This window comes from Miniopterus schreibersii (genome assembly GCF_964146895.1).
Source record: "Miniopterus schreibersii genome assembly, chromosome: 4".
Taxonomy (NCBI): Eukaryota; Metazoa; Chordata; class Mammalia; order Chiroptera; family Miniopteridae; genus Miniopterus; species Miniopterus schreibersii.
In genome coordinates, this window is record NC_138105.1 from 46,785,244 (window position 1) to 46,806,283 (window position 21,040).

Here is a 21,040-nt window from a genome sequence, read left to right on the forward strand (position 1 = left end):
CAGAGACAGCTTTAGATTAAAATGGTTTTTAAATAGTTAATTTAGAGCACTTAGAATTTCAGGCATCAAAGATTGGGTTAGCCCTTAATGGGAGAGGGAGGGTGTTCTGTGGCAGTGAACACACCAATGCCTTTTTTCAGTAATTAGTTTTTAGCTTAGTTTCTTCTAAAAATGGAGATTAACTTTTATATCAGTGTTTTAAGAATACAGTTCTGGGTATTGTTGCATGACAACTTGCATTTCTGGGTTCCTTTTCCAGGAGGTGGGAGCCGGTATTGTGCTCCATTCACTGCCTCCCAGTTCTACTTGACCTCTAGTCTCAGATTTCCACTTCACTCCAACCTTGGCAGGCATTGTATCTGCCCTTCAGCTGTAAGAAACAAGAGCAGGAATGATTCAGAACCCTAACCAGAAACATTTAATCAAATTTAATCAAATTCTTTATGATACGTGTTACATTACGTTTCCTTCAAGGACTCTTCAAATTTAGGTACATCTAGCAATTCAGAATTAATTTAAAAAACAACAACAAAAAACTCCACCTCCCTCCCCCCTTGGGTAAATACAGATTTGGTTGAGTCAGGTTAGGCCAACTACACTCATAAAATGTCTTAACGGTGAAATAATCGGTCATGTCTGGCCTGGGTACAGAGGGCTGACAGCAGATCTCACTCACCCTCTTTTTTACACACTCCTTTCTACCCCTTCCCATACTATTCCATGCAGGTACCTACCATGGCTTTATTTGGGATCATGGAATCTAGGATATTACATTTTCAGTGTCAAGATTTGTTTAGACAACAGTGTCCCCTTATCAGTATTCTCAGAACTTTTTTTCCAAATCCTGCCTTTATTTTCTTGGAAAATTCTATGTCTATTAAATCTTCCACTGGAAATTCCATTGTATCTTTCAAAATTAAATGTGGCACCTACATTGTGAATTATTTCTCTTGCATCATCATTTGAATGTTGAATTGCATGGTTTCCTGATTGTCTGGTTAGCTTGTTATTTCTCCTTCATATTGAAACACAAATGGAAGGAGCTTCTTATAAGATACAGATATAAATGAGTTAGGGAGTCTCCTTGAAAATTAACAGCATACGCTCTGACCTTTTCTTTGGTCTGCCCTTGGGTTGAATTCTGACCTTTGAATTTCTGTCCACTGACTACTTTGGAAAGAAACTGGATGTTTACCTTGAAACTCATGAGTAATCTGTTTATTTGGCCTTTTTTAAGCGGCAGTAACTCACCACCTCTCCAAGTGCTGCTTGGTGCAGATTTGCCTGTTCAGTGGAGATAACCCAATAGGGTAATACAGCAATGTGCAAGGAACCTTTAAAAATGCCATCCTGAAATCTCAGGAGAAAACATTGTCAGAACTTTCTTCCTTTCTCACCACTCCACTGCTTGGTTTACACCAAATCCATCTTGGATTACAGATTCCCCAAAGGCAGCTTTAGCTTGATTTGTACAGGCTCTAAAGGTTTATGTTGGCAAGTGCTGGCAAGATGCTTTTGATGCTGCTGCTAATGATACAGATGAGAACAGTGACGGTTTTCCTTTTGGGTTTCGTGAGAAAATACAGTCCACGATGTCTGTTTGAGAAGCCTCTCTGAAACCGTTATTTTAAAAGTCTTGAGTCAAAGCTGAGTTACTGTCATACTGTATCACCAACATTATTTCTTATGCTCACTTATATCAGACCTTAAGTCTGACCTGCTAGTTGTCAGGTCTGAAAGAGTCCCTGCAAGTCATCTGTGAGTTTAGCTTATTATTTTCTACAGAAGAGAATGGTCTTTGATACAGATAGTATTTGGTCTTAGAGTTGGAAGAATTGGCAAGTGGACCTTTGAGATTAGTAGGTAGAGGGGAAGCGAAGGGGAGTAAATCTAAGGGCACTGAGCCACTGTTACTAGTCACTCAGCTTTTATGCATTTTTTGAGAGTTTGGTGGAAATTCAGCCTCAGAAATTGAGCTTTTGTTGGCAAACATTTTGTCTTACTAATACTGGTTCCTTCCTATGTAAAACTATTATTTTTGCATATCCTGCCTTTGAAGCTCATCTTAATCCTTGAACAGAAATAGCCTCACCCTAGAATTTTCATTACATTCTTCTTTTTCATAACACACTGGATGTCTGGATGAAATTTATTTAGGCAGAAGGGCTGGCCAGGAAGATTAGGATGTGTCCTTGAGTGAAACCAAAACACCGTGTCTATCAGCATCTTTATTAATTCATGACAGTCTAAAAGCCCTCCAATTGAAGCTGTGGATACAGACTCACTTCTGCCTTAACTGCAGTTGGAACCCGAGCAATTTGTAGAAGTATGCTGGAGGCAACTGCAGTTCTGGGAGGTGATTAGCCTTTTAAATCACGGTCTCCTATTGTAACTGTTTTTCACGTTTCAGAATGCCTGTTGTTGAAAGATGTCTTTTTTACTTTAAATGTAGCCATTGATTTCAACTGAAATATTGGGAGAGGCATCAAGTCTTGCTGGCCTGCTTATCTGACATTAGGATCAGGACCCTCACTGCTGACCTTCAAAGAGGATCATTTTGGAGACCAGGAAGCAAATAAGACTCCCCAAAAAAGAGATTTGACATAAGATCCAAAACTCGAAAGATTAGATAGACTCAGTTGTGTTTCTTTTTCCCTCCAATCTGGTGGAAGAAAGGAAAGATGTCTTTCAAGCTGAGTCTGTCAGCCAACAGGATTTATTGAACACATATTATGTTTCAAGTCCCCTGCTTTATGATCTGAAAAGTACAATAGCCTAAAAGGCAGAGCATAGGCCTTGAAGGAATCGTCAAGCCTGGGTGGTGCCTGCAGACTTTAGTGAGCACCCTTCCTCCGCCTATTCTCTGATATCATCACCTGGGAGCCAGATCAAGGGCTGTGGTAGGACCCTCTTCCCTAGTACAGCTCCACGCACTTCCCGAGGGAATCAAGATGGTCCCTTGACCTGAGCTTTGCTTCCTTTGGTTGTTAAAGGTGTGTTCTCGGCTCTTTCAACATGACCTGGGCAAAGTGGCACTTGGTACCTCACCTCAAGACTCCTGTTTGGTGATTGCCTCTATTTCTATAATGCTGTTCAGCAGTTAGTGGGCTAGCACCAAAATGACTGGAGGGAAAATAATAGATATCCTTGAGCTTTGCCTTAATTAAGACAATGAGATCAGGTCTCCTTAATCATGAAAACAACCTCTCAGACTAAACAAAGAACTGTCTCTTTTGTCTACTACTTGCAGTTTATTTAAATTAGTGTTGCACATTCAACAATGGTGTCAAAGCTACATAATAAAACCTCCCAAAAGGATGAGTTTTCTTGGCCTTTGCCTAGGGATTAAAAAAAAGGCATTAGCCACATAGAATGAGATTTACATCTTGTTAGCTGCCTGTATCTCCTTGACTATTGGACACAGTGGGAGGGGCCCCATCTATCTTATTTGCTGGGCAGTCTGCCTTAGTTATGATTCTGCTGGGAATTAAAATAGTGAACTAGAAGCATAGGAGGGGGAAGGGAAAGGGCAGGAATTTGCAGATACTCAAAAGAATGGAAGCTTGAGTTAAGTTCTGACACCTCCCTGCAACCCTTTTTTTTTGTAATCCAAGATTAGGTACAGTTTGCCCTAGCAGCACACAGGCTATCTCAGTAGGTAATAATCTCCTTGGTATTGGTGAGTGAATTGTTTCCTTGCAGCTTTGGAGCAGCTGGCTCCTCTTTATTGTTCAGCATATGTCCAGTGCTGCTTCTACTAAGCCTGCGCATTGGATTCTGCTTATGAAAAGCAAAATAATTGCCTCAGTCAAATAAGGAGATTATGAACCTCTCATGAAATGTAAGCACATATTAGGGATACCCCCTTATTTAACAAGGCCAATCAGAACTCGCCCAAGAAAAGTGGATAAAAAGATACTTAAATGGGCTGAATGTTTGCTTCTCGATTGCTGCAGAAAACAAATGGTCAGGACTCAATGTCTTTCTCTTCTAAATCTAAGCCAATAATGAAACCACAGATCAAAACCAAATTTAACAAATGGTTATAGAGCATGGTCTCCAGATTCCTAGTACCATTAAAAAGAATTCTTTTTTACAAAGCTATTTCCATTTCAGAGATGCAATGCTTCATCCATCTGTTGTGTCACACACTGTACAACAAACGAGCCTTAAATGACAAATGCTTCCTTTTGCCCCACGTCACGTGGAAGTCACATTGTCATGTTGTACAATGAAGTGATGTGACAGTGACATTTGCTTAGAGGAAGGATGAGCAGAGGCTGACTTCAGTCTTTTTGCTGTTTTTCCTTACTTTTGGCCACCAAGTAGCAATTACCTTTTGAGGGTCCTTCCTCCCCTTCCTCCCCGAATGCTGAAGTACAAAGCAATTAATGCCTAAAGGCTAAATCCCACTCAAAGCCAAAGTATCCACTAAAAGAACATGAGAGATCTAGGATCTTGGAAAGGGAAGGGGTGGGAGTGAAAGGCATGGGGGGCCCTGTGCAAAATGCTGTTTCTTGTGAGATTTACTCTAATGTCTCTCCTTCAGCTATAGAGGAAGGTGTCTTTTTCTCGAAAAGGAAACAAACTGGGTTTCTCAGGGATTTTCTCCACAAGGATTTTACTTGTAGTCCACATACATTGTTTTGCTTAAACAAAGTTGCTGAAGTTTTGTTTTGTTTCTGAATCTTTAATAAACTGAATCTTTAATAAACATACAGATCAAATTCATGCTACTTTCTAAAAAGCCTTTATAATTTTGAGAATAGGAAAAAATTAAGAATTTGCTTTAAATAGTTAAAACAGTTTCTGTAAGGCGAGGAAGACAGATTTGTTGGTTTATGAAATTCTGAATTCCATCTGCATGGGAGCTGGTTTTCATTTGTAATGCAGTATAAAATATTCTTGGCATGTTTGGGGCTTTATGCGCACAGAATGCTCCATGCTAAAACTAAATCTAGATAGAATTAAATAAATAAATTTCTTTTCCTAGATTTTTTTTCCCTAAAGCATCTCCTCTTCATCAAGTCCCTTGGATAAATGCATTCGCCGAAGTACTGCCTGGTCTCTCTATGAGTAGTTTAGTCTTCAGCCTTCATTATTCAGCCCTTCAGCTGGTGCCTGTGGATGGGTGGTCAAGGGCACTGGAGTTCACCAGCAAACCGTAAAGAGGGAGTCCTTCCCAGTGGAGACACTCAGAACTCCTGCTCCTGTCCTAGATCTATTTTTCATTCCCTGAAATCCAAGTCCCAGCTTTCTGAATTTTATACATCCTAACTGCTACAGTAATTACACTCTTAATATGCATACTGTATTTAGTGTCAGCAACTTGCAACTGGGGTATAAGGTTTGTGGAACAAATACCAAAGATGAAGTAAAAGAAAAGTTAATTTAACCCCTTTAACCTAGACACATTTAAATTTTAAAAAAAATCAACAAGTCTAAATTCATATGGCTGGTTTCATAGGGAAAATTTGGTGGTTTGGGGATGTGAATATTGACTCTGTATATTACTAGAACTCATCTTCATTGGAAATTGGAGTGAGGGTTTGCTCTTCCTTACCAAGGTGCTCAAGGGATGAACCATATTGAGATTCTAATTTGACAGGGGTTGACTTGCCTTTGTATTGCAGGCATATTTTATCAATTCTTGGTTAGCTTTCAGTCTTAAAACCAATAGAATTCAATGACAGAAAAAAAACCCCAAACAAAATATTAAACTCTCGACTTAGGTATAACCTTGTGGATATATTGCATCAGAGCTGATTATGTCAGAACTGTCAGTTATTTCTTCCGAGAGCCTGGGATGCTACATGCCGTAAGATAGATTGAGGTGCCTATATGCTTTCTATCTTTTATTTATGAAGATAACCCTGCTGACCTACTAGGATGTGCTTTGCAGTTTTCTCCAATCCTCCTCTCACTCTTTATTAGCTATGAAACTTACTGGCCCCTGTGGCATGAATCTAGATGAACCAGCTCTTGAGGTTCAAGCCCATAATTTCATCAGCATAGCAGTTAACTAGCTGAGATAACTTGGCACTGAGATGATAACAATGATTTAATCTCACATTTGAGCAAATCTTTACCTTTAAAGATCACTTTCACATAAATTACTCCATTTTATCTTTATAATGACCTGAGAGGTAACATGTTAGAGGTAAGGAAAGTGAGGCTCAAGGAAGTCTAGTGACTTTTCCAGTAACAGAAGATTTAAGACTCATACCCAGGGCATCGCTCTCTCTAAACCAAAATGGTCAATAATACTCGATTGTTTGACAAGTGATAAAATCATGCAAGAATTGTGATTTAATCTAGAGCTTCATGTTTTATTGAGAAAACAAATCTAGGAAGGTGTCCGAAAAAGTGATTGGCAATAGATATTAGTCACTTAAAATTTAACTCCAGACCCAAGAGTATCACATGAAAAACCATGAGAAAACTGTGAATATGGCATAATCTAGTGTCAGCTTACATGGTACAGGTGATCGGAACAATGAGGGTTCAGAGAAGAGGGAGAAAACCATAGGCCAAAAAATCAGGGGCAGTATAATGGAAGAAGAGGCACTACAGTTAGAGCTTAGAGACTGTGCAAGTGTAGATGGAAGAGAAGTGGGTGGGGCATAATAGGTGGTTGGGAACATCCCAAGAAAAGGTGGAGAGCCAGCTTCCAGATGGGGATTAGCAGGGAGACCCATCTGATTGGAGGAGGGCTGCCCAGAAGCTCTAGATAGGGAGGTCATAGGAATTAAGGTTCAATAAGGAGGGTGGGACCAAATCAAAGAGGACTTTTAGTGCCAGGCAGAGGAATGTGGACTGACGTTGAGGTGCTGTAAGGTGTATGGGCAGGGCTGGTTCCTTCTAAGGGCTGTGAGGGACAATCTGTCCTGTGCCTCTCCCTAGCTTCTGGTAGCCTCAGGCATTCTCTGGCTTGTCAGTGGTGTTTTCCTCGTGCCTGCCTTCTATGCATGTCTCTATGTCCAAATTTCCCCTTTTAATTAAGATACCAGTTAGACTGCATAAAGGCCCACCCTAATGACCCCATTTTCACTTGATTACCTCTGTGAAGACCTACTTCCAAAGAAGATTATATTATGAGGTCCTGGTACCTCTCATACAAGAGTGAATTCAGACGGAACAGCAGAAGTGTCTGTGTGCTTGGGGACAGGACGTAGCAGTGGGAGGGGCGAGGACTGGGGAGAGAAGGTGGTGATGAGTTGAATTTAAGTTTGGATATATAGAGCTGAAGATGCTGTGGAACAACCATGTGGCGATGTCAAGCAGGCTGTTGGGTTCACAGTTCTGGGCTCAGAAGAAAGGTCTGGGTAGGAAACAAATATTTGGGCTATAGATCTAGGGAGGAAAAGAAATTATAATAATCAGCATTGACTGTTAATCAGGCACAGTCCATAATGCTTTCCATGAATTTTCTCTTTAATCTTTTCTTTTCAACAACCATATAATAGATACTGTTATTTTCCCCATTTTACAGAATATGGTTGTAACTAAGCCACAAGGTCATTCAGAAGTAACCTGCCTAGGGTCCCACTATTAGTAGAGGATCCATATACGTTCTACACCCAAATTTCCCACACATGACCATGACTGTGATCCACAGTAGAGTCATATCTTATGTTGTGGTTCACTACAGACATATATTTCAAGGAAACAAAAATTGCATGAGATCACACTTACCCCTCTGCCGTTTTCTATTCTATTTCATTGTTTAAATAGGCTGGTTGCAGCCCACAACTTGATCCCCAACCCACTCTTGAAACCCACAGTTTTAGAATTATGGTTTAACACCCTCCCATCTCCCACCCCTGAATCAGGTGACAGCCATAGGACTGCAAAGATGAGCAGAGATGGAAGCGACTCACAGGCATTAGGAGGGAACTTTACTTCAGGGTGCTGTTAAGTGAAAAGTGTAACAAGATGAGTAGCAAATCTCTTCCGCCAAATCTTACCCCGAGGACGTGTCTGCGGAAACCAGCTAGCTCCTCAGCAGTGAGTCATCTAAGGCTGTCACATGCATTTATGAGGATTGAAGCTGTTTTTGCTGCCAAGTTTTTCCACCGATGATATGGGAGAAAATGCAGATGAACTTAGCTTTGGAGAATTTTGAAGTCGTTAAATTCTAAAATTGCTACAGGATTGCATGGCAGCAGAATTTGGGCACACAGCCCAAAGAAAACCAGCCCCCTGCCTGCACGGCACTGTGATGTGATTCCTGCAGACAGTAATTGCGATCGGAGATAATACCTCCAAGGCGGAAGCTTTGGAATATGACATTTCACATCTTGCTGAGCAGGAAATGGTTTTGCTGGCAGGACATTAGGAATCTACCCCCCAAATATATGATAGATCGTGAATGTATTCATCCTTCCACTTCATAGAAATAGGGGCAATGTTCCTTTCCACTAGAATTAACCTCTTCTGAGTGGCCTTGGCCTCCTCGCCACCTCCAGGCTCTCACTCCCTCAGTTAACCCTTCCTTCCCTCTTTGGCGCCGTCATTTTCTCCTTTGCTTGGCTTCCCTGACTTCTGATTTCTAATCCGCCTTGGTTTCCTCTCAAAAAGCCTCTCAGCAGAAGGAATGTTGGGGGCGAGGTAGCCGTTTTCTATCTTGATAGTGGTAGTGATTACGAGACTGCATGCTTATCAAAACTCATAGAATTGAACACTAGAAAGAGCAAATTTTACCACATTTAAACTATACGTATTTTAAAAATGACTTTAAAATAAAAGCCCTGGCCTTTTCTTAATTCTGCCACCCAGTGATTATCACCCTCTTTCCTCCCTCCCATTCCCTGATACTCTTTTTGTAATGAATAAGCTTTATGGGCAAGTCTAAATTAAGACTGGATTCTTCCACTTGTGGGGGCAAACAAATATGTGTTAATAGCTTTTTAAAAATAGAATGGCAATTCCACCGAGGCCCATCGGAGAACATGGAAGAGAAGGGGCCCCAACATGCCAGCCAGCCATGCCAGCAACACAGGTCTTGAGTAAATCTCTGTGTTTTTATCACTTTAGCCTGTGGTCAGATTTGACTAGATTAAAAGGTTAACTGCTAATGGTTTACTGTCCACTCTTCTGTGTTTGTTTTAGTGTCAGGTTTTTATTGTCGAGGTCATTCTGAAGATACACAGCTTCTTAACTATACAAAGTTGGTGTAATACTTAGCCTCCGTCTATTATGTCTTGTATCTTTTTTTTTTCTTTCCCAGTCCCAGGAGTCCGCCTTCTCTGTGAATCCCCCTCCAACAGGATGTCGTGGTTTATTTTTTCCCTGCCCTTGGCCATGTGGATGGCCGAGTTCCAACCTTTTACCATCCTCATGTTCTGCGGGGGCTCCTGTTTCTCAGCTCTCTTGGGAACTCCTGCCGTGTGACTGCCGTGTTTGCATGTCCCTAAACTCTAAACCATGAACTCCTCAGGCAGGCCAGCTGTGCTGTGACAGCTATTTGTTATTCCTCGATCTAGTACTTTTACTCTCACTTGGCAAGACCTGTGCTTGTATTTCCAGTCGTTTCAGTGGTGGAACAGTCTCCACAGAACTTCCATCCTCATGAAGTAAGCGGGCAGCCTGCACAGACCTGCAGCTCCCGGGTCTGCGGGCAGAGAGAGGGCAGTGGGGCAGATGGAGAGGCTTGCACTCAGGCCTGGGCTCTGCGTTGGCTTTTGCCACTTGCTAGTTGTATGGCGTGGGGGGTGTCATGTCTCCTTCCCAGACCTGTTTGGATATGGTCACAGAGCTCCAGGTATTCTGAAGAGATACCTTAGAAAAAAGTGAGGGGTTACCATGTTGGCAGGGCCCCCGGGACAGGAACCAGTTCTTTAGAGAAAGTATCTTGTGGTTGAACCTTTACAGTTCTTTCCAACTTTAAATGTCTCTGATTCTATGAAAGGACGGAGGGTCTTGTGCCTTCCTGCTTCCAGTGACTGGTGGAGAGGCCCTGCCAGGGCAAGCAGGGGGGTTAGGAGCCACAGCTGGGGATGGAGGAGAGAACTGAGCCCCACCATGGGATTGGAAAGTGATGGAGTTTATGCCCTTGACCCAGGTCATTTGGTCTGAGACTGCAGATCCACTTATCAGAGGGGTGGCTCTGATCCCTTTAGAGGTCCCAATGCCACAGCACTTGGTGGGATGCAGATGAAAGAAAATGCCAGGTTCTTTCACCATGGGTTTGTGCTTCTTGATGGGTGGGGAAGGAGCATTGGATACAGTTGGGGACATCTTGGCTAGGGTTCCTTGCCAGATCCCAGTTCCTAACTGTTTCTGTTCTAAGGAGGCTTTGCCTGCTTTCTTCATTAGATAGCAGTTAAAACAAAGAGGCAATTCTGAAGGGAGCTGGCAGGTAATCTATGACTCAGACTACGTATACACACCTGTGCCTGGGCCATGTTCTACCCAGAGGAGAGTCCCCACCGAGTTGGAGGGCACTACTATGACACTGACCTTGAGGACCACTCAGCACTTCAGTTGGACTGGACAAGCAGATGATAGTAGTAATGATAGCAGGACATGGATAACACATAGCTTTTTAAAGATGTACAAGAACAGATCTGATTCTTGGAACGGCTTTATAAGAAAGCCTTCGCATTTCCTTTGAGTCAAGCGAAACAAGTTTAATTATTAATTGCTATGTGTCTGGAATGTGGCCTTTTCAAATGGCATTAGAGAAAGAATTTCTGGCCTGCAAGGAATTTCATATGAACTAGACAGTAAAACTCTTCCTAGATGTGGAAAGGAAAGCACAATGTCCTGTCTCCATTCACAGATGCTTAAGAAGGTAGAGGTGGAGGTAAGGAAAGAAGGGAATTAGGAATTACATGGTATTTCCTGGGGGATCTGACTGTTCTATAACAAAATCATTTGCAATCTGATTTTTTTTCTAAGACCTTTTTATTTATTTTTTTAAAAAATATTTTAAAAAAATTGATTTTAGAGAGAGAGGGGGAAACATCATTTCATTGTTCCACCTATTTATGAATTCATTGGTTGCTTCTTGTATGTGTCCTGATGGAGGATCGAACCTGCAACCTCGGCATATTCAGGATGACACTTAACCAACTGAGCCACCCTGCTAGGGCACAATCTGATTTCTATGGTGGTGGGACTTGACCTGTTTTCTGACAGTTTTCTCCAGCCCTCTCTCATTTTCTCTAGCCTTTTTCATCCACTACACACACTATCTCCTCTCAGCTTCTGTGTGTAGAATTAGGGGTGTTGTGGCCCTCGGTGGCAAATCTTACAGCTAGATTTCTCTGTACACAGCACTGAGAAGTGAAGTACACACACAGCTCATCCTTGTGCCTGTGTGGGACAGATAGCTTGCTTTTTGTCTACAAAACACAGGTGATGGTGCATTCAAGGAGCTGATTATCTTTTCCATTTCTTACCTTGTGCACAAGTAAATTGTAGGTATTGTTTATTTTTCTTTGCTTGTGCACAAATAAATTGTTGGTATTGTTTTTCCTGTAGGAAATTGTTGCCATCCTTGGACTGGTTTATAACCTTGTTAAAGTTAGTGGAGCTTGTGTCTTAATATACAGACACTGAATTAGAGTATTGTGGACCCACCAAGTAGATTTTCTTTTGAAATAAGATCCGTGAAAGGAAGTGCCAGCCATTTCATTAGGCTTGATCAGGGTGGGCAAACTACAGCCTGTGGGCCAAATCCTGTCCACTGCCTCTGTCTGTATTACTTGTGAGCTAAAAATGGTTTTACATTTTTTAATGCTTGGGGGGAAAATCATAATATTCTGTGATGTGAATTTTATATAAAATTTCACATTTTTGTGTTTATAAATGCAGTTTTTTGGAGCACAGCTATACTCCTTCACTTACGTATTATCTAAGGCTGCTTTCACACCATAACAAAAGAGGTGAGTAGTTGAAATAGATACTATGTGGCCACAAAGTCTAAAATATTTACTATTGGGCCCTTTACAGAAAGTTGCTGACCCTTAGTCAACAAGGACAGCTGACATCTTTTGTTTTACTATGTGCCAGGCACTGTGCTAAGCACCTTTGAGGTCTTATCTTATTTACTCTTCCTAGCAATCCAGTGAGGTTTAACTATTTATTTTAGAGAGAAATAATTTGTTGTTCCACTTAGTTATGCAGTCATTGGTTGATTCTTGTGTGACTGAGGACTGAACCCACAATCTTGGCATATCGAGACAACACTCTAACCAACTGAGCCACCCAGCCAGGGCTGAGCTGTAACTCTTTTATCACCATTTTACAGATGAGGAAAAGGACTGTCAGAGAGGTTGTACATTTTTCCTCAAATCACACCGCTGGTCAGTGTCAGAGCTGGGATTTGCACACACACGTTCTGATTCCAGGGCCTGAATTATCATCAGTCTCCGAATGCCGTCTCAGTTGGCTGGAGCAATACCCATGAGCACTCTTGGCAGGGCTGAGGTGGAGGCCACAGAAATTGTTTACTTGAAATAGAATTTATTTTTGTTTTTATTAATTTAATTGATTGTTTAACTGAGATTTTATGTTTGTCTCTCTCATGAGAGTTCAGAAATTCCTTAAGGATAGTGACTGAATGTGCACCCCAGTGCAGTGTCCCGCACATAGAAGAAGCTAAAGTGAAAGCTTTTTTAATGAAGGAAATGGCAGGAGAAAAGGGGAAGAGAGACAGGAAGAAGAACTATATTATCAAGGAAGAGCCAGGTGCTTCCAGCATTGGCACCCAGGCCATGGATGGCTCCACTTGGCACCAAGGTGGCTGACCCAGTACCAGGACACACTGGTGTGGGCAGGACACCCTGACTGGCATGTGCATGCCCTCTGCTGCGGCCTAGCTGCTCCTATTGGCCTGCTCCTGCTCCCCTCACCTCTGGTGGCACTGTGGCTTCCTGGCACATAGCCTGGACATAGTGCCAGCCCTTGAGGGGGAGAGCAGGGCAACTCAGTATTTACTTTGGAGCATGTCCATTCAGAGCAGGACATGAAAGCCATGCCTCCTGTTCTCACATCCAGAGACAATGGCTGTCATCAAAGGGGGAAACTTTGACTCTGGAAAGATGCCAAAAGAAATTGTTTCTCTTACCTCTCCAAGACCACTGATTTTAAAGGCGAGACACTGGCTAATGAGGACTCATTTCCACTGGTCGTTGACCAGCATGAAGCACCAGGCCTCTTACGTTGATGTAAGAAGCATCCAAACCTGTAGAGAATTTTTGTAAGAGTTTTTTAAGCCAAACTGACAACATATGCCAGGGACCAAGACCTCAAATGCTCCCGAAATTAAGTCTTGCAGCTTCTTTTATGCATTTGAAATTAAGGAGGGGACCTAAGAAAGGTTGGAGAAATCAAGGAGGGGAATGGATTACAGGATAGTTATCAAGATTATGTCCTCTCTTGAGGGTTAATCCCTTCAAGGGTATTACATCTGGTATTTCAAAGGTGTGTTAACCTAGATGCACAAGAACAATGGACAGGGCTGGTTTAAAAACCTCTCACTAAAGAATTTATAGGCGTGGGGTGTGACCACCCCCCATGACCTGCTCAGTTAAGAATAGTTAGGAATTCATGATCAGATCACCCTGGGAGGTTACTTTCCATACAACCCTTCTTTTTGCTTATACTCAGAAGAACAAGGGGCAGATGGGCTTGAGCAGGGACACTCTTTTTTCCTGGGGCTGGCCTGGGATTAGGAGTTGGTATGAGGACTCACCAAGAGCAACAAAGTAACACTCTACCCTCTTACTCAACTGTGTCAAAGCAGCTAAGAGACACCAGCACTAAGTGGGTGAGAAGGCCAAGGGTGGCTGTTTGCTGGCAAGTATGATAAAAGTATATAGATACATCTCTTCTGATTTCACATGATTCTGCCCACTCTCATTTATTGATTTTATTTTATTTGCCACAAGAAAAAAATAATGGGGAGTAGTGTATTACTAGTCTATTCATCGAAAAAATAAATATTTATTGAACCCCTACATGAGCCAGGCTCTAGGATTACAAAAGTGAATCATTAGTCACTCCTAAAGGAACTCATAAATCTTGTGTTGGCAATACTACTACTGTACTAATACATGTCATGATTGCTTACTATATGTCAGGCATTCTGGTAGGTTCTCTTCATAGACTAAATCATTTAATTCTCACAATTATCCTGTGAAGTAGGTTATTATCCCCATTATACAGATGAAATTGAGGCACAGAGACGTTCAATGACTTACCTAAGGTCATCAGTGAGTGACAGAGCTAGGATTCAAATCCACCCTAGCACCAGAGTCCACGCTCTCCACCACTGCACTACACAGCTTCTGATCCTAGTAACTTGAGACTTGCTGCGCTTCAGCAGGATGCTAGGGCTCTTACACACCATACCATTGTCATCATAACAGCCTTATGAGGTAGTATTTTACAAATGCACCTACAGAGGCAATGAGCAACCTGAATATAGAGCAAATACAGATGCGTCTCCAGAGCTGGGCCTTAATTACAGCTTCATGCTGACATTCATAGTAGGACTGTGATATTGGGATATGAGTGACCAGTATGGAACGGTGCCATATATGCTGCTTAGGAAAGATTCTCTCCTGATACACATGTCAGGGAGGCAGCCTCCTGCAGGTGATGGCAAGTTCCACTATCCAGATACCAAGGGTATTGGGGGGAGGAAAAATAATTTTTCTTTACCCTTCTAAGTTCTTCTAGATGGGGTAATAATCAAATTGACATGAGACAGATTAGCAGGATTAACAACTTTATGATATATGCACATGTGGGGGTTCCATAAGATTATGGGCCAAGGACACGTCAGAAGGGGTGTGGGTTCATTCGGGAAGTCAATTCACATGGAAATGGAAAAGCAAATGTTTGGTAAATAAATGTTTGCTGGGTTGTCTTTAACAACAGGACACAGAGAGGACTTTGAACAAAAGGGCCTTGCTAGGTTCCTCCTTGTATATCCCACACTAAAGATTAAACTCTAGTGATCTATGATAACTGGAGCAGGTCTTGTATCCCAGTTCTTTTAGGCAGTTCCAGAGAAGGTCAAAGGTTTGTTTTTTTTCTTTTTTCCTGAGTCTTTTGTTTTTTAAAAATAACCAGCTTAAAATAATCAGTATCCTAACAAGGCATATTTTGGGGTGGTAAACTCTGCTTCCCCTCACTAGCTCTCTGCCAAAGTGCCCAGACTCCTACTTTAGCATCACCCTTCAGGCTAAAGCACTGAGCTCAGAAGCCCTCAGTAAACTCCGGCGTATTAAGGAGAGAAAGCCCCACCTTACCTCCAGAGCACCACGGTCACATTAGCTCAAATGAGGAAGGCAGGAGAGCCACAATGCCGAAGACGGGAAAGGGCCACAGTTGGGGCACCTGCACTGTTGGACCGTTAGGCCAGGGTGACTCCTGTAGGCCACTTCTTAAAAGCTGTCACTGCAGGGCTCACTGTCCCTTCCCTCCCTTGGTGCTCCATCGCCACCACTTGAATCAGTTATTTTACAGAGTGGTCCTGTTTCCTAGTGAGAAATCAGGTTAGAAAAGGAAACCTACCTGGGGCCGGGGGTGGGGGAAGAGAGAGTTTCATAATTCTGTACAAGCCCGCCTTGGACATCTCTGTCCAGGAGGCGCCAGCTTTTCTAGAGCCCGGGAGAGCTTGGCTCCTGGGGGAGGAGCCTGTTGCTATAGAAACCACCGCCGGGCCTGGGAAGCCGGTGCATGCTCTCGGGGCTCGGCCTGGCCTGGGAAGCAGCGGCTGAGATTGGCCCGTATCTGTGTTGATTTATTATTTTTGAGTAAAGTCCTAGAAGTGGGATTACTTGCTCAAAAGATATAATCGTTTATAAGGTTCTCTCCGAACTACACGTTGGTTTAAAAGTCCGAGCGGCTGTCAGTCAGGGCCGGCCCCACCCAGCTCAGATCTGGGCTCCGCACCCCCAGGACAGACACCCGAGGAGATTCGCTTTATAGAATCCCTGACTCTCACTCCCAGCCGGGTAGTCAGACCCGCCGCACTGATTGCTTAAACAAGGGAAACCGCTGGAGCAAGCAGTAACTTGGCACCGCCTTGAATTTAATTGTGAAAATGAGAAGTGTGACCGTGAAACTGCGGGAGAGACAAACTTGCTGCCGGTGTGCTCCTCAGTAGGGACATCCATGTAGCTAGGAGTCTAGAGTCAGGGCTGGGAGGTCATCTTCCAAGCATACCCGGGACAGGTAGAGCCAACTTTGACACAGCCAGGCCAAACAATGGCAAAACCAGAGTGTCTGTTGATTGGCTTTTGCGTTTTATTTGTCAGAGCAAGACAAAGAATAAGGAAGGGGTGGCATGCTGGATCAGCAGATGGCAGAGCCTTGCGGTTCGCTTCAGTCTTCTCCGTAAAGGACATCTTCCTACTGGGAAAGGGCTTCTGAAGGCTAATGAGAAGGAAGTCACACCTTGGTAGGCGAGCTGCACGGGGTTCAAGCTGCCAACCAGACTCAAGCAGGCTTCAATCTAATGGTACCGTTAGTAACTTGGCAAAGGATACAAAGCAGGAGATACAGTACTTTCACCTCATCAGGAGGCCCAGAAGCTTCCTTTGCCCCTCACCTGCTTGGGATACGTACCAGGGATGAGAGCCAAGGAATGTAAGGGTCACCTTGACACACAGAGCTCATAGCCCCTTTTCCTGCCAGTCATCTCACAGCTCCACTAATGCACTCGGCAAGGGAAGCAGACATAATATTCTCCATTTATCATAACTACTGTTTGCAAGGGAACAGTGCTGTGGGAAAACCAGGTCATTCCCAGGTGGGCCTACATCAGCCCCAGACCTCATATTAACCTTTCACCCACAGTAGGTGTTGTGGGTTGGATTGTATTCCTCAAAAGGATATGTTGAAGTCCCAAATCCCAGTACCTATGAATGTGACCTTATTTGGAGGTAGGGTCTTTGCAGATGTAATCAAGTTAAGGTGAGATCATACTCTGTGAGGGTGAGCCCTAATTCAACATGACTGGTGCCCTTACAAGAACAAAAAACAGAGACACAGGAAGGGGACTGCCATTTAGAGACACACAGGGAGAAGACAGCCATGTAACCATGGAGATAGATGTACCTACAAACCAAGGAATGCCTGGGGCTACCAGAAACTAGAAGAGACAAGGAAGGATCTTCCCTTAGAGTCTTGAGAGGTATCTTGACACCTTGATTTTTGTACTTCTAGCCTCCCGAAGTGTGAGAGAATAAATTTCTGTGATTATAAGCCACCTCACTCCGTGGTACTTTGTTACAGCAGCCCCTGGAAACAAATACAGTAGGTAAAAATAGAAAAACCAGTTGCCCTAAATAAATTTTAAGTCCCCTGGCTTCAACAAGTGACATTCCAGGGTTTTTCTTTTTCTTTTTAATAGGGCCTAGGATAGAAGAAGCAACAGGAGAGAGCCTAGGTAGGGCTGCTTTGGCTCCATAGAAATGCTTAGGAAAGAAATGAGCCAAGGTGGGGCTGCTTTAACTCACTGGAAAATCAGGGAAAAGGGGACCTTGGAGACAGGTTCAGGGAATTAGCCTGGGCCCATTGCTACCCTGGTTGCAAGTCTCGTGGGGTCCCTTAGAGTTTAGGAGATGCATACCTGTGGGGGAAGGAGAGGGGGAAAGGAAAGGCGCAGGCGGGCTCCAGGGAGGGAGAGCATGACACATTCCAGGTTTTTGAAGGAACATATGATTGCCAAATTTTTATGAGATCTTAAGGAAAAGGTAAGTTTCTTAAAGACTGGAGATGGGGAAATACACTTTTCATTTACAAAGATCAAACCCATAAATTGTAGGCTAAGGAACTCTATAAAGCATAATTTTATAGCGGAATATTAATGGGATGGTTTACAAGCACCTAGAAAAGAAAGCATTCTGGGTTTCATAAGAATAAATTATACTAGACTCTCTTCTGAATTTCCTTTTTGATAGAGTTATTAGAATTGAGTTTTAGTTATCTGTTCAGTATGATTCATCATGAAAAAAATGACAAGAGGGTAAAATGAACTTAGAAGCCATTAGTGAAAGTATAGGGCCTAGAACAAGGAAAGCAATGGTCTTGTTCTATTCTGTGCTGAGCAGACCCCACCTGGATTTTGTCATCAGTATTGGGTATCACCCTGTAGGAAACTCACAGGCAACCTAGAAGGGATACTAAGATACTGAGCTTGGTCAGTGGTGCTTGATCTGAGTCACTTTTACTGCAAGCACTCTGCCTATCTGAGAAGGGCTATCCTGATGCCTGAGACCCAGTCAACATGACTATGAATTATAGGAAGGACATTGTGATTTTGAGAGATTCTGTTCTTTTCCTATTTTAGTATTATCAGTGCCTAGTACATCACCTGGCACATAATTATTTGTGAAATGCAAAATATTAAATAGTATCTCAAGGGCAGGACAGTTCTGGTGTGAGTTCTTGGGTTGCAACTGCGTCTGCTGGTTTCCTGGTTAATCCATTTCTATCCACATAACCCTATTAGGTTATGCCAACTTGGACCTTCTCTTTTCTCAAGAACACTTAAAGGGAAGATTCTTTCTGCTGCATCATCATCATTTTCAAATAGTCCTGTTTGGTCTAGGACCTCCCTATAGCCACTAAATAATCTCGCAGGGCCACTGCAATAGAGAAAAAGGAGCCTCTTGGGGTCTAAGCCAAAGCACTCAAATTGACTATAAAAAGTGTGGACTGGCTGGAGGAGCTTGGTTTTGAGGGGCCCCACCTGGAGTCCTGTGAAATCCATCATAACAGTGCCTCTCCTCCAGTTGCTCACGTGTGAACTGAAGGCTGGAATACATGTTCCTACCATCCTCTTTCAGAAGACGATCAGGCAATAATTTTCATAAAGGTTTTTGAAAGCAAAGATAAGAAAAACTCAATAATGATTGCATGAGGCAGAATTTCTAGGCTCCTGATTTCAGGGTTCCTCCTTCTAGTTGATTGCATTTGTCTCTCACTGGAACACACCACCCCTCTAATCAGCTGGCTTTGTTCCCCTGTGGAATTGTCTGATAACTGTGCCTGCTTTAGTCCATCCTTGCAGGGCACTGTAACCCTGAAAGAGGAATCATGCCAGTCACAAGACCTGAACTCTAATTCACCTCTACTCTATAATAGCTACTCCACTGTGGGCTGGTCCTGTGACCTTTCTGAACCTCAATTTCCACTAAAATAATAATTGTGCCTGCTCTATCTATTTCTGGGTTTACTTTGCTTTGTATTATAAAGGTGCTTTCTAAATTATAAACCATCAATCAGATATGAAGAATTGTACCTCCCTAGTGGTCTCTCCCCCAACTTTTTTCAATTCTGAAATGAACCTTTACCTTTACATCATGTTATGTCATTCATTCATTTGTAGAAGGATTTTTGTCATTCTGCGTCTGTGTATTGGGTGCCTACTATGTGACAGGTACCGGCTAGGGACTTAGAGGTAAAAGATGGAGCAGTCGATAATTTCCAACAAGGAATGCTATGGAGCACACAGGCGTGGCCACCCAATCCAGACTGGAGTGGGAGGGTCTGGGATTAGAGGAGTTGTCAGAGAATCCTTCCGAAAATGGGTAATGTCTTTGCTGAATTCTGAAGGATTTGATGGAGTTAACCAGGGAAAGGAGTCTGGAGAGAATGAGAACATTCCAGGTAGAACAAATGGCATATGAGCCCAGAGATTAGTGTTTCTCAAAGGGGGTGCTATTGGCAGTTTTAGAGGACAAATGTATTTATATGTGACTGTCCCACGCACTGGAGGGTGTTTGGCATCCCTGCCTCTAGGCACTAAATATCAGCAGTACCTCCCACCCCTCCACCCCCAATACACAATCAATATGACAGCCCCAAATGCCCCTTCACATTTGTATGCCCCACCACTCCATCAGCGGGTTTGGTGCCATTTCCTGGGTGAGAACCACTGCTAATAAAAACAAGCCCAAAACGTGGTGGCATGTCTTAGAAACTAGAGTATGACTGGGGAGGACAGAAAGTGGAAAAAAATGAAGGAGGCATGGGCCAGATGATGAGTGGTCTTTTATGCCATCTTAAAGAGTTTACTTTCTAGGAGCAATTTCCTTGATCAGAGAGAGCTAAGCTGTATATAAAGGACTTTGGCACATAACAGATGGCCAAGAAATTTAAGATCTCTGTCTCCCAGGATCCTGCCAAACCCAGTTTATTTAGCACATGTCCTGTTCTTAAGCATATGTACTGTCTATATACCGATGGCTGTGTACATCACAGTCAAACTGGCCAATGACCATTAACTCTTTAATGTCTGTTGAACTGGAGGGAAACTGGGGAGGGCAAGACAGCTCCAAAATGTCAGTAAGATGTGCAATGGACCCAATCCCAAGGATCTTGGGCTCTTCTCTGCTCTTGTGGCCCCATCGTCTGGCTGTTTGAGGTCTCACAACAAGTAAACTACAACTTAGAAAGAAGCTGTGCTGTTACATACCAACAGCCACTGCCACCAGAACCACCTGTTGCGAGGGAGTGTCAAGGGGAAGATGCTGTGGCCTGTAACACATCCTGTGGTAACTCAGGCCCAACTTATAAACAGTTGGTTCATTTCCCAAGAGGTACTAAAAATAAAGCTGCACTTTCCTATAATAAGCAATGTTATATGTGTTAGGTTCCTGGTTGGGCCCTCCAAACCCACTTACTCAGACAGTAGTTAAACCATTGTGATGAGGGTATTTGGGACCCAACTATCCGGTGTAATGCTATTTCCCAAGAAGAGCTATTCCCAATTCCAGGAAAAGATCAGAAATACATAGGACCCCCGTTTACTCTACCGCATCCCAGGCTCCAGCCACACTTAACTACCATTCTCAGTTCCTGGGAGCCATGCCTTGCCTCCAAGCCTTTGCCTGTACTGTGCTCCATGCCTGAAATGCACCCCACTCCTCCTCGCCCTGGCATATCCCTCTGGTGGGCTCCAGAGCATCCACTTCCTCTTGCAACCAAAGCACTTACCATGCCCAGCTGCAATTGCCTGATTGCTCAGCCATCTCCCACACTAGATTATGACGTTCCTGAGGGCTAAGAAACT

General features: G+C 43.1%; 1 protein-coding gene across 6 annotated transcripts in view; it reads left to right on the top strand.

The window, feature by feature from the left end:
• The window catches only part of TRIM2 (tripartite motif containing 2), a 125,813-nt gene that overhangs the window by 45,129 nt on the left and 59,644 nt on the right, over positions 1-21,040 (top strand). The window lies entirely within an intron of this gene.